Raw genomic sequence first — 13,449 nt, 5'->3', positions numbered from 1 at the left:
GATCCAGGAGTAACGTCAATACCAGCTCAGTATCTAGAGCAGCCCTTTTAGTGACCTCATCTGCCCTCATAGTTCCCCTGGCCACCAGAGTATCAATTCATTGGTGGCCAGGGCAATGCATAATGGCCAGCTTACAGGGCAACCATAAGACAGCCAACAAATCCAGAATTTGCTCTTTGTTTTTGATTGTCTTTCCTTCTGCTGTTAGGAGACCTCTCTCTTAACAAATAGCCCCATGTACATGGGCAGTTACAAAGGCATAGCAGCTGTCTGCATACACATTCAATCTTCTGCCTTTTCCTAATCTTAAGGCCTCTGTCAGTGATCAATTCTACTTGCTGAGCAGAAGTTCTTCTAGGTAATGCAGCTGCCCAGATGATTTGTTTCAGTCATCACAGCAGCCCCCACATACCTTTGTCCATTTTTCATGAAGCTGCTGCCATCAGTATACCAAGTAACTTCAGTGTCTGGCAGAGGCTGGACAGTCAGGTTTTCTCTGATGCTGTAAACTCAACTCAGGATCTTGGTGCAATCATGGAGGGGTACCTCCAAATCTGGGTCTGGCAACAAGGTGGCGGGGTTCAAGGCTGTGCTGGGAGAGAACTTTATCTGCGGCAGGTTTAAAAGCAAGCTTTGATAACGGGCTATGTGGGTATTTACTCATCCATCGGTCAGGGGTTGAGAACTCCCTCTATGGCGTGGGGACTGACCAACTGAAGTTCCTGCCCTAATGTTAATTTATTGGTATCCTTTACCAGCTAGGCTGTTGCTGCTATTCATAGACATGATGGCCATCCTGCAGCTATAGAATCCAATTTTTTTGACAAGTAAGCAGCAAGGTCCCAAGTAACCAAGTTCCCACTGTCTGAATCAAAACTCCTTTAGCAATTCCATTTCTTTCATCCACATAAAGGTTGGAAGGCCTTGTTAATGTTAGGCAGCGATAATGAAGGGGCAGACAATAAGGCTTTGTTAAAAATCACTCTAAATGCCTGGTCTTGAGTCTGGGACAACTGGAAGTGATCTCCCTCTTTAGTCAACTCATATAGGGGTCTGGCTTTTTCAGCAAATCCAGGGATCCACAAGTGGCAAAACCCGGCAGATCCCAAGAACTTGCATACTGCTTTGTGAGTAGTAGGGATTGGTATGCTCAGCACAGTCTCTTTTCTGGCTGGAGACAACCATCTCTCTGTGCTTTTAAAAATATATCCTAGGTAGGTTACTTTCCTTAAACAAATTTGGGCCTTTTTGGCAGAGGTATGGTACCCTAGTTCTCTCAAGGTTATTAATAAATTTTCTGTGCCTGCCTGACAGGCCTGCTTGTGTCTGCTGCTATCAGAATGTCATCAACATATTGTAACAGGTGCAGTTGATGATACACACTCAGATATTCATGGAAGGCTTCATCAAAAAGGGTGGGTAAGTTTTTGAATCCTTGAGGTAGCCATGTATAAGTCAGCTGTCCATTAAATCCTTGTTCTGAGTCATGCCATTCAAAGGCAAATAGCGGCTGGCTTTGCACAGCCAGTGGCAGGCTAAAGAAGGCACCTTTTAAGTCTAGAACAGTATACCATACTTTGGAGGGAGACAAGGAGCTCAAGAGTGTGTAGGGGTTTGGTACTGGTGGATATCCATCACCCATTTGTTTACTTCCCTTAGGTCCTGGACTGGCCTATAATCCCTGGTATGAGTGTTTTGTTTTTTTTTTTTAAACCAGCAAAAGCGGAGTATTCCATGTAGAATGGCAGGGGACAAGCACCCTGAGGTCTTGGGAGTCGCCTCATATGGGGGGGTTATCCCATATGGGCTTCTCTCAAATGGGGTATTGTCTCACCCTGATGGGAGTTGCTCTGGGCTTCAATTCCACCCACATGGGTGGACAATGGGAGGCTAGTCCCATCCCTCCTATTTCTGCCCAGGCCTTCAAGAACTTTTTAACCATTCAGCAATGTCCGTCACGGGACTTGGTCGCTGATGGGGTCTATATTCATCTTCTAGTTGCATAGGTAATATTTGCACTGGGTGCCCATCTTTATCAGGAAGACGAGGCCTGTCTGTATCAAAAGAAAGTTGAGCTCCTATTTTGGTTAATAAATCTCTCCCCAATAAAGGGTAGGGGCACTCAGGTACGACCATGAAAGAGTGGGATACCCAACTTGTGCTGAGGTCCACTGTTCTTCAGGTAGTCCATGAATACTGGTTCATACTGGTGGCTCCTTATACCCAGGACTTTTTGTCTGAAAGTTCCCTTGGGGCTTTTTAGTACTGAATGTTGTGCCCCAGTAGCTACTAAAAAGTGAATAGGCATTTCTTCCATCTTAAACACACCCTAGGTTCGGGGAAAGGATCCAAACCCCATCTCCTTCAGTCATCAAGTCCTTCTAATTCCAGAATGCACACTCACTCTAAGTGGCTGGTTTTCTGAGGAGGCTTTTTAAGGCATTCTTTTATCCAATGTCCCATCTCTTTGCAATAATCACATTGGTTGCATTGGAGCTTGGGCCTATCCTGTTCGGGGGGGGGGGGTGGTCCCCTCTTACCTTGTTCTCCTGCAAGTTTCTTGTATTGTTAGTGTTGTATGTCAGGGGACTCCACAGTGGCTGCCAGGAGAATCTTGGCCAAATTGTGAGTATTCTTCTTGTTCACTGAAGCAATGGCTCGGGCTTGGTGTTCCTCAGGACTCTCCCTATTATCATATACTCGTTCTGCCCGTGCCACTAACTCCCTCCTGAAAACTCTTGTCTCCTAATATGTCCAATTTTTGAATTTTCCTCCTAATGTCTGGAGCTGCCTGGTTAACAAAACTGAGGATAATTGCCATCTCGTTTTCTGGAAGCTCTGGGTCCATAGGAGTATATGCGTGGTATGTCTCCATGAGACTTTCCAGAAATGCAGCAGAAGTTTCGTCCTTACCTTGCTGTACATCACTAACTAACCTTAGCCAAATTAGTGGGTTGTCTAGCAGCAGCCCTGAGACCCCCAACTCCCATTAGAGTCTGGCAGTACACTTGGAGTCTCTCCTTACCTGCTCCCGTGTTGAAACCCCAGTCTGGTCTAGTCAAAGGGAAGGAGGCCTCAATGATAGCCTGATTAGTGGTGGGATTCCCATCGGCCCAGAACCAACTTTCAGACTTCAGTCTGGATTCTCTCTCTTTCCTCTGTAGTCAAGAGACTCTGTAGCAATTGTTGACAATCATCCCAAGTTGGCAGGTGGGTGAAAATAATAGAATCCAAAAGGTCAATAAGTCCCTGCAGCTTTTCAGAAAATTTAGGAGTTTGCATTTTCCAATTATAAAGATCACTAGTGGCAAATGGCCATTAGTGATGTGGCTCATTACCATCTTGGTCTGATGACCCCATAACCTGGAGGGGGAATACTGTGGCCTCTGGGTCTGGGGCCTGACTCCAAGAGGCCCTACTACAAGTATGGGGAGGGCTTTGTATGGGTGGAGGTTGGGTTGCTGGTGGGGGGCCTTGAGGATGTGGCCCTGTGTGTAGAGACAGGTTTACAGGAAGAAGAGGGTAGGAAGGAAGGAAGGAAGATCAATCCTTCCTCCTATGAATTTGGAAGTACAGGATATAGAGGAGCGGAGGGGGAAGAAGAGGAGGAATCTTCTGGTTTATCTTTCTTCCTAATTGCCATGATAGTGGCAGTCTCCTGTGGAGGGGGAAGAAAAGGTTTAACCCAAGGGGGAGGGGGGTCTTCCACCAGGTCCTGACAGACTAGTAGATTTGGTCTGGGTGGTCAGGAGGTCCTTAAAAGATGTTTTCCTTGACTTGCCATCTAATTGGCAAGTGGAAGGTGCCCTCTAGCAGCCAGCCCACATTGAAGGTGGCCCATTCGATCCTGCAAAGAGTAATAAGTTTTGTTTGCTTTATTTCTACACCAAGGTTATGAACTAGGCCTAAGTGTAACATTCTGAAAGTGGTCCATTAGTAAGGAAAGAGGGGTAGTCTGCATCTGTCCCATCTGTCCAATCACACAAATAGTAATTCCAAAAAAGAAAAGGAGAGACAGCAAAAATGTTCAGCTGGCCAGCAACTACAAAACTGAAACTGAGACAACAGCTTCTCACCATTCCATGGTAGCATCCCATATTGCCTCTGCAAATCTATTAGGGGATTATAATCAGCCCTCAGGCAGGCCTGTGGCACCCAGGACTGGCCGTCCAGGCAGAGTGGCCTCCAAGGGCATGTCCGCCTGACCACAATTTTCTGATGAAAGGAAGAATGAAGAACAGGTTTTCAGGAAGAATAAAACACAGAAGCAAACTTACCAGCTGGCCAACTGAGCTCCACGTGTTGGTGGTCCTCAGGGGTCTCTGAGGGGATCCCGGACAAGCCCCCAAATGTTAAACCCAGTTCTCGGCGTCCCCAGTGACCACCAAGGAGAACCAGACATGTATGCAAAAGCAAAGAGCTTCATTTTGGGCTTAAGCTCAGACTCTCGACTTCACCAATGCTGTGGATCTGTGCAAGATTCCCGAGTAGCAGGAGGGCAGGGTTTTTATAGGAATTTGAACAAAGAAGGAGGTTTCTAGCATGGCAGTTACATGTTTAGTTGGTTTGAACAATAACTGTACTTCTATTCTTTTGATTGGCCTTAAGATGTTGGTGGTTCCCAGCAGGGGCTAAGGAAATTCCAGGCAGATTAGGTAACCTTTATTGTGATTGGCTAAGCAAGCAGTAGTAACATTGTATGTTTTTGATTGGCTGGAGCAGAGAGGCAGAAGGGACAAGTCTTCAGCAAGCCTCAGGCATGTCCTGGACATGTCTAGGGGCTGACTCATGCCCTTGGGCAGAATCCTTCCTAACCATATGTCAGGGCAGTTGCCCCCATCTTAAGCTGGAACTTGAAACCTAGGCCTAGCCAGGGCAGCACCCTACTGAAGTCTGTTATGGCGTCACTCTGGTTATTGGGTCCTTCAACACATGCACCACTTTGTGCATCTGGCTTTACATGGATACTTGGGAATTGAACCTAGGCCATCAGATTTTGCAAGCAACTTAACTACTGAGCCATCTTATTTCCTCAGTTATCCTACATTTAAAAATTTATTTATTTGAGAGTGACAGACAAAGAGGCAGATAAATAAGAGAATGGGCATGCGAGGGCCTGCAGCCACTGCAAATGAACTCCAGATGCATGCACCATCTTATGCATCTGGCTTATGTGGATACTAGGGAATCAAGCCTAGAACTGGGGTCCTTAGGCTTCACAGGCAAACGCTTAACCACTAAGCCATCTCTCCAGACCCCTATCCTACATTTTTTATTCTTCTTATCCATTTTCCCTGAAGTATTAAAGTAAAATTATTTTACAACTGAATTTATAAATCTTATTTCACTAAATACCAACTACAAAGCAATCATCTAGCGTAAAACACTCTGCTACACTCTCAACAAGTTCCTTTTTTCCTAGTCTATTTTGTTATAGTCTTCCAGGAAAGTAAAAACATTGGCAATTAGAATTAAAATATAAATCAACTACCAATTTGTATAAGACAGTCTCATTTCAGATCCTTATAAGGGACCTTAAATATGTGATTGCTTTTAAGATTTCTTAAAAAATTTATTTATCTATTTGAGAGCGACAGACACAGAGAGAAAGACAGATAAGAGGGAGAGAGAGAGAATGGGCGCACCAGGGCTTCCAGCCTCTGCAAACGAACTCCAGATGTGTGCGCCCCCTTGTGCATCTGGCTAACGTGGGATCTGGGGAACCGAGCCTCGAACCGGGGTCCTTAGGCTTCACAGGCAAGCGCTTAACCGCTAAGCCATCTCTCCAGCCCTGTAATTGCTTTTAGAGAAAGCAAGACTTTGTTAAACCAATCTTGAAAATAGCTTTCTTAGCTGGGTATGGGGGTGCATGCTTGTAATACTAGCACTTGGGAGGTGGAGGCAGTAGACTAAAGGTCATCCTCAGCTACATATGGAACTTGAGGCCAGTCTGGGCTACATGAGAGAGACTCTGTGTCAAACAAAAGGGAGGGGGTGTATATGATTTGGTTAAATAGAATCTGCCTGTTTAGTCCAGACTGGCCTTGAACTTCCAATCCTTCTGGTTTAGCTGACTAAGTCCTAGAACTACAAGTGTGTTATGTCTGCTCAGCTTTTTTAAAAATTGTAATGATCAAGCTGGGGAGATGGCTTAATAGTTAAGGAGCTTGCCTGGAAGCCGAAGGACCCAGGTTCAATTCTCCAGGTCCCACGTAAGCACTCACTTTCCCTCTGTCTCTAATAAATAAAAAAATAAAATCTTAAAAAAAATTTTAAATTGTAATGATATAATTCAGACTCAGAATTTTTTTAAACATCAGTTACTGCTGAAATACTTTTAACAAAATGTATTCTGATCCTCATCTTTTAGCCATTTAATTTCTTTGTAGCTGTTGAGACATGACCTCATGGATCCCAGGCTGGCCTCCAAGCCAAGGATGACCTTGAACTTTTGATTATCTTGCTTATATCTCCCCAGTGGTGGGATTACAGGCATGTACCACCATGCCCAATTTATCTAGTACCAGGACTTTGTGCATGCTAGGCAAGCATTCTGCCAACTAGTTTATAAATAGATTACAAATAATGACTTAAATTTCACTGAATTTACATTCTTCCAGCACCATTTCTATCATGTGGCAAGGTACTATGCGCAAAACTAATGTTCAAAATAATTCCAGGCAACTAAATGAATACTTGTCAATTGTAGGGGTAACAAACTAAAAACCAGACAAGCTCACGAATAAAAGATAAAGCCAACTAAGAAACATGAAAAGCAATAACTTGAGATTAAATGGATTTGGAAAGAGGCCAAACAGTTGTAGCTGCCATACAACAAAGTCAAACTCAAATGAGTTCAAGAAATCCTGTGAAGACAAAGAAATTTCAAAATGTAGTGTTTATAGATAGGGAGATGATTTAGAGGTTAAAGGAACTTGTTTGTAAAGCCTGTAGCCTGAGATCAAGGCCCAGTACACACATAAAGCCAGATGTACAAAGTGGTACATGTACCTGGAGTCTGTTTACAGTGGCAGGAGGCCTTAGTACATACATACTCTCTCATAAATAGATATTATTTTTTAAAGTAGTGCTTAATTAATAGGAATGGCATGGCTTTTTTTTTTCCCTAATAAAGTGAAAGTGGATGAAAATGACATGGCAAAAAGCAAAGGACCAGAGTAAAGGCACCAGAAAACCCAGAATGTCTGTTTACTAAGCAGAGGGGACCTTCAATCATACACTGGTTTTTGGACAGTAGGCTCTATAAAAATTGTTCTCATCCACAATACGAAGAAAAGTAATACATATGTCAAATTACCTATTTAGAAGCAAAGGGTGTTTTGCAGTTCAGCAACACTTCATTCCCTCTTCTACACTTCAAAGGTGTTGTCTGCGTATTAAAAAAAAACCAAAAAACACTAAAGTTAATTTTTATAATACAAAGTACAGAATAATAAACACTATATAGTATTAAACAACCCACTTCGGTTACTTTTTAATACTATAAAGTACAGATAGTAAACACTAAATCTAACATGTTTAAGATAACAGAGTTTTTTAATTTATAAATATGTTAAGTTTAAATGCCCTGACAATGTGTTCTATAGCTGTACTTAGCTCACCAAAAATTCGAAGACCCTACCAAACAGCAAACCTTCTTTGGAATATAATGAAAATAGCTCCAGCTATTATTTACAGATCCATGCAAAAGTTTAATCTGTTAACTTTTTGTCACTCAAACTAGTTAAGAACTTTGGCTAACAGAAAGAAAACATGTTTTTATTTAAAAGCTCGGTACTTCGTAATGAAGTAAATTTTACTACACTCACACCTGTGCCTTTGGCGTCAAAATTCGGTAGAAGGGCGCCCTGTGGGCCTCTGCAGGAGGTGATGAGAGAGGACAGCGGCAGGTGCACCTGCGTCTCTCCACTCCGCAAGGCGGTTAGGGGCGGGCGCGGTAGGGGAACTTAGAAATCCCTCTTCTTCCAGCGCCAAAACCCGACCCGTTACCGCAAGTCAACACGCCACGGCCTCCATACCCAACAAAATCGCAGACAAGACAGACGAGCTGACGAGGGCGCGGGACGAGACGTTCCCAAGACTAAATGCCCAACCCGACGCCGTTCGCTTCTGCAGCCCACCCTTTCCCGGCCCCGAGGCAAAGGGCAGGCTCGGTGTGAGCGCCCCAGCCCGCCCGGCGCGCGTACCCAGGCGTCCCCGGCCAGCTAACCCCGCCAGGAGTCCAGGCGCCCCGACCAGCCTCCCGCCGTGGAATGTGGCGGCCGCGCTGGGCTGGGGCGCGCGCTCACGGGCCCGCGGGCCTCTCGGGCCAGTTTGCCGGAGAATTCGACTCCATGACCCCAACGACAGCCTCGCTGCTCGGCTAGGGCCGCCGCCGCGAGGGGTGCGCCGGTCCTCGGGGGCCACGGAGAGGCGGGGGTCCGCGTCGGCGAGCCGCGCCGCCACAGGCCGAGGAGGCGTGGGCCCGACGCCAGGCGCGGCGGCCGCGGCCCTGCCCCACGGCAACCCGGGCGGCCTCCCGCCGTTGCCAAGGCCGCGGACGCGCAGGCTTTACCTGTGAGCGAAAGCCGCCCCTCCAGCCTAGGGCAAGGTGGCCGTCGGGCCCAGGACCCGGCACCGGCAGCGGTTCTCCCTCGAAGACCGCAGCACGGCAGCTGGCAAATTCCCCGACTGCCTAGATACCCAATGGCCGCCGTCTCCACAGGAGCTACTAGGCGCCAACCGCCGCAGCCACCGCCATCTTAGGATCTCATTGTGGTGGGAGAGGAGGCGGGGCGGGGCGGGGCGGGGCCGGGCGGTGAGAGGTCTGGCGGAGGGGCAACGCTCGGACAGACGTGCGCTGTCTCCTCAGCAACGGCGGCGCGGGGGCGAGAACTCGCGGGGGGCGGGAGGGAGTGAGCTGGAGGGTGATCTCGGCTCCCAGGACAAGTCACGTGATCGACAGGCGTCGCGGTGTCTCGGCGCTTTAGTCAGGAACGGATGTACGCAAACGAACCGCCAGAGACTACATGTCCCAGAATGCCAACAACCCTAGCTATAAACGCCCTTCACCGCCCAAAGGCGGGGAACTACAAATCCCAGTATGCCATGCGCTTTGCGGCGCTCGTTTTGGTAGTAGGGCTGGGGCCTGTGCCTTTCCGCTGCTGAAAGAAGAGCAGGGGCTGCTGCTTTTTCTTGCGGGCACCAGTTCCAATCCTGCCTGAAGGGCTAGGAGAGCCTGAGTTCTCTCTGCAACTTCCTTCCCACCCACACCCCTGTCAAGAAAAGGTGCTTTATAACCTTGTCCAACCCTCCTAATTTTAACGTGGAGATAAATACACGGATTTAGCAGTCTATCACATGTCATGTATAACTAGTGGATGGACGAATTATAAATATTGTAAATAATTAGTGCTACTTGCAATGCTAATTTACCTTTTCCTTAGAAGAAACGATTTTAATCTCAGGAAGTTTTCTCTGAACCTGTAGTATTTGAGTTATCTTCTTAACGTACACTCTTAACAGCTGTTAGTAAATAGGCAGGTTAGTAATTTGACAGATTATTTCTTTAAAGCAACAAAAATTAGATGTAATTATAAGGATTTCAACATGCCAGGCTCAGTTTTCGTTGTACGTAAGGGCATTCTATTTTGAGACAGTTTATAATTATGGGGTAAGTTTTTTTTTTTTTTTTTGGTATATTCGCGGTAATTCTAAGGAAGAGTTAAAAATTGGGTTCTGGGTTTCCTTAACAAATTGTTCCTCTCAATTGCCAATGAATTTTTTACAAAACAAATTAGCAGAACTGTATCTCAGAGCACAATAAACCTTTCCATAACCCTGCAATTTGCTACAAAATCCAGGTGCAGTCATAAGTGTAATATGATACATTGTTGGCTATTTTTTAATAGCCAAGGACTGGAAAAATAAAGCAATTCCTGAAGAGTTCATATGTTACTGAAGGCTAGGGATATGGGATATAATTAAATATATTATGTATTTTAAGGAAAAATACTATAGGAGCTCATGTAGCAGAACAATTAACCAGTTATGTTTGTTTCAGAGGAAAATATCACGTCCTACATCCACTATGAAGTCTAAGCCAGGGTTTACCGCCCCCCCCACATGCCTATGAAATGAAAGGACAGAAATAATAGTGCTTACATTTTCTTTTCTGGTATCAGGGATTGAACAGAGTCTCACATATGCTGTGCAAGCACTCTTATTTCTGAGCTATGTTCCTAACCCTTTATAAAATGCTTTTTATTTTGAGGGGCTAGAGAGATGGCTCAGGGGTTAAGGCACTTAAGGTCTACAAAACCTAACAACTGGGGATTGATTCCACAGTACCCACATAAAACCAGATACACACTGGCACATAGAGTTTGTTTGCAGTGGCTGTAGGCCATGGTGTGCCCTCCTCATCCTTTTCTTATTCCCTCCTTTCTTCTCTTTTTCTCCTCTTGCAAATAAACATATTAAATTTTTTAAAACAGATTTTTATTTTCATACAGGGTTTTATTAAGTTTCCCAAGCTGGGCTTGAACTCACTTTGTAGCACAAGGTGGCTTTGACTTAGAGATCTTAAACTTCAAGTAACTGGAATTGTAAGCCAGAGTCACCAGGCCTGGCTATATAATATTGGCTACTTTGGAGGACTTTACTTTTGTAGAGCTTACTATTTTTTAAAAAAATTATTTGAGAGAGAGAGAGGGGGCATGGGCACAACAGGGCCTCCTGCCATTGCAAATGAACTCCTGATGCATGTGCCACCCTGTGCATCTAGCTCTACATGGGTATTGGGGGATCAAACCTGGGCTGTCAGGGTTTGCAAGCAGGAGCCTTTAACTGCTGAGCTCCAGCCTCCTTAGAGCTTACTTTATACTAGGCAAATATTAATCAAGTCACCTAGTGTGCTTAATTCTCACAAGCCTGAATGTGTTGGTTTTGCACATGACCCATTCTACAAGTGAGAAGTAAATAAGTCAAGGTTCTAGCAGCTGCACGTGGTAGAACTTTAAGTTGACATCTATTTGATTCCTTGGAGGATTTTATTGTTATTGAGTAGTAAGATGGTTCGAAAATAGCACCAGTATATGGTAAAGCCCCACATTATTACTATCATCATCATTTTGTTTCATATACCTGTATTATTTAAAAATACATGTAGGGACTAGAAAGATGGCTCAGTGGTTGCAGATGCTTGCTTGCAAAGCCTCATAGTCCAGGTTAAATTCCCCAGTACCCATGTAAAGCCAGATGCACAAAGTGTCACATGCATCTGGAATTCATTTACAGGGGCAAGAGGTTCTGGTGTGCCCATTTTGTGTGTGTCTCAAATAAGCACATAAAAATATTAAAATAAAAATACATGCAAAAGCTATTGTCAAAATGTTTCTTAAATTTGTAGACCTGTGTGTGGTGGCACAAACCTGTAACCTCAGCACCTGGGAGGCTGAGGTAGGCGGATAGCTATAAGTTTGAGGCTACCCTGGGGATACAGAGTGAGTATCAGCCTGGGCTAGAGTGAAATGCTACCTTAAAAAATAAAATTAAAAAAAATACAGTGTATGGGGGCTGGGGAAGTGGTTTAGTAGTTAAATACATTTGTTTGTAAATTTTTGGCCCCCCAAAGTATCAGTACTACATTACAGTATCTATTAGATGTTGGGAGGAATTTGAAAAATTCTTATAGCAAAATGGGGCTGTCAAACTCAAATGCCAGTATTCCTGATTTTCATTAAAAAAGAAAAAACTGAGAAGCTGTAAGATTATACTTGACTTTCAAAAATTTAACAACTATATAAAGATAGACTTTATGGAAATAAATTAGTATCAATAATATATGACTGTCAAAGGGAAAAGTGCTTTAGTAATTAAGGAAAAAATAGGGATATATTGTCTAAGAAATTATAGTTGCTCTAGGATCTGTATATAGGATGAAATTAGGTGCAAAAAACCTGTAGAACTATGAGTAGGAAATGGAAGAGAGGCCACAGAGGCCACATTTAAGATAAAAGTTTAATATGTGTCAAAACATCCGGGAATCTGAAGCGTTGAAGGAAATAGAACACAGCAGGAGTACAGACAGTACATGCAGAATAAGCAATGGACCACACAGACCCAGACTGGCAGAACAGGTATGTGGAGTGACACTGGGAGAAGTTTGGGGAAAGCAAGAGTGAGCAACAAGTTAGAGCCAAAGTATACAAAGCCATCTGAAACATTTGGTTTTTGTTCAGCAGGTAGCGTGAAACCACTCGAGACTTTTGAAGACTTTTTATTTTTTTGTTTGAGAACGACAGACACAGAGAGAAAGACAGATAGAGGGAGAGAGAGAGAATAGGCGCACCAGGGCCTCCAGCCTCTGCTAATGAACTCCAGACGTGTGCGCCCCCTTGTGCATCTGGCTAACGTGGGACCTGGGGAACCGAGCCTCGAACCGGGGTCCTTAGGCTTCACAGGCAAGCACTTAACTGCTAAGCCATCTCTGCAGCCCCAAGACTTTTTTTTTTTTTTTTAATCCTCAGTGCTCAGGATTGAAGACAGAGCCTTACAGGTGTTCTACTATGAGCTTTGTGATTAAGTCTCCCCATTCTTTGAGACAGAGTCTCATTTTGTAGATCAGATTCACCTTCAACTTGCCATCCTTATTTCTCCACTTTTCCTGAGTGCTTGGGATTTGGGGAATTCATCACTCTACCCCCAGCACAGCATATAATGGATATAAGATTTCTTCTTGGTGGCAGCTAACTAGAAAAAGAAAAGGGGGCAACAAAAGAATGATGGTGTCTGGCTGGGTGTTAGGTAGTAGTAACCGAACGAATTAAAATAAAGTACGTGCATTTTAATTACCAACTTAAATTGCCATGGTGGATAAATATCTTTTATATATTTAAGAGTGTCTAGAGGCCATGGAGATGGCTCAGTGGTTCAAGGTGCTTTCTTGCAAAGCCTGTATGCCCAGGTTCAATTCTCAAAGCCACCCACCCCTCTAAGCCAGATGCAAAAAATGAGCAAGTGTCTGGTGTTTATTTTCAGGGGCAGAACACACACACACACACACACACCTAAAAATAAAAATTTTTAAAGAATGTCTAGTAGAAACCCTGCCAGTCCCTTGCAGAGTTCATTGGCTGGGATAGGGATGGGGTTGGGGGACAAATTTTCTGCAATATCTAGTTTGGACCTGCAGGTGGTGATAGAACTCAAAGGAAAAATCTGCAGTGCTCTCTAGACTATTAAACTGAGTTTTGTTTCCCAACTTTGGAAACCAGAAGTAGTTGAGGAGAAAAAAATTTCTCCCAGCTAGTCTTTGCATTGATTGAAAAAGTTATATTAATTAGGATTTTCTTATGTATCTCTTTGGTTCAGAAAACCAAGTTAATACAGTCAAGTCAATTATAGGATTATATCACCTAATTATATCCACATGTATAGTTAATGACA

At 44.3% G+C, this 13,449-nt stretch overlaps 1 protein-coding gene across 11 annotated transcripts in view; it reads right to left on the bottom strand.

Annotated features, from left to right (window-relative positions):
* Pcm1 (pericentriolar material 1) overlaps positions 1-8,774 on the bottom strand; it is a 130,425-nt gene extending 121,651 nt beyond the window's left edge. For all 11 annotated transcript variants that reach the window (XM_045141604.1, XM_045141606.1, XM_045141607.1 and 8 more), the window contains exons 1-2: positions 8,576-8,774; positions 7,319-7,390 (exon numbers count right to left, since the gene is read on the bottom strand). The gene's annotated coding sequence lies outside the window, so the exon portion shown is untranslated. The remainder of the gene's footprint in view (positions 1-7,318; positions 7,391-8,575) is intronic.
* Positions 8,775-13,449: the final 4,675 nt, after the last annotated feature.

Source organism: Jaculus jaculus, chromosome 1 (genome assembly GCF_020740685.1).
Source record: "Jaculus jaculus isolate mJacJac1 chromosome 1, mJacJac1.mat.Y.cur, whole genome shotgun sequence".
Taxonomy (NCBI): domain Eukaryota; kingdom Metazoa; phylum Chordata; class Mammalia; order Rodentia; family Dipodidae; genus Jaculus; species Jaculus jaculus.
The sequence above is the reverse complement of the archived record's forward strand: the minus strand, read 5'-3'. Positions and strand labels throughout refer to the sequence as shown.